Source organism: Mastomys coucha, unplaced genomic scaffold (genome assembly GCF_008632895.1).
Source record: "Mastomys coucha isolate ucsf_1 unplaced genomic scaffold, UCSF_Mcou_1 pScaffold13, whole genome shotgun sequence".
NCBI lineage: Eukaryota > Metazoa > Chordata > Mammalia > Rodentia > Muridae > Mastomys > Mastomys coucha.
The window spans coordinates 54,316,260-54,316,971 of NW_022196895.1; positions in this window are offsets into that span (position 1 = coordinate 54,316,260).

The window sequence follows — 712 nt, forward strand, 5'->3', positions numbered from 1 at the left end:
AAAGCTGGGGACCAGAGAAGAATGAAAATTACCCTTGTGTATATTAACAAATGTGGAGAGTAACTCCTCAAGGACTGTGAGGCAAGACCTGCCTACATACGGCAAGAGGTTGCAGTGGTGGTTATAGAATAATGGATTTAATCTTTAAATTGAACATATGATTGATGTGTTGTGCAAAGAAAAAACCTCTTACGTAGTACAAAGTGTAGGAAAAACGAAACAACTCTTACCTAGTACAGATTATGGAGATATTAAAGCCTTGATTCTGACAAATTTCACCTTTAGCTAGTTTTATACAATAGTACTTGCATTTAAAGACGTTGATCTTAATGTTTAGTTAATTGTGAAATGTGCAGGACAAGCAAGCATTTGCCTAAGAGAACCGGCGTTACTAGTTAACATTTTTCATCTGTGCCACTAGATGGCAGCACAAGCAAGGAGGCTTATTGATGGAGTAGCCTTTCCTTTGATTAGAAACATAAAAAGGAGTGATTCAAAGGCTAAACTTTCATATCTAGCGTGGAAGAGGTCAGCAATTGTTTCTAAATCCAAGAGTAAAATATGTTTTTCACTCAATAATGGCAAGTTTGTTCTTTCACAAATTAAGCTATCTGATTTAAAAAAACTGCTTCTTTTTAATTCAATAAGAAAATAGCTTCATACAAATCTTGTGTGGCGTCTCTCAGATGCTGATTCATAAACTAAACACATT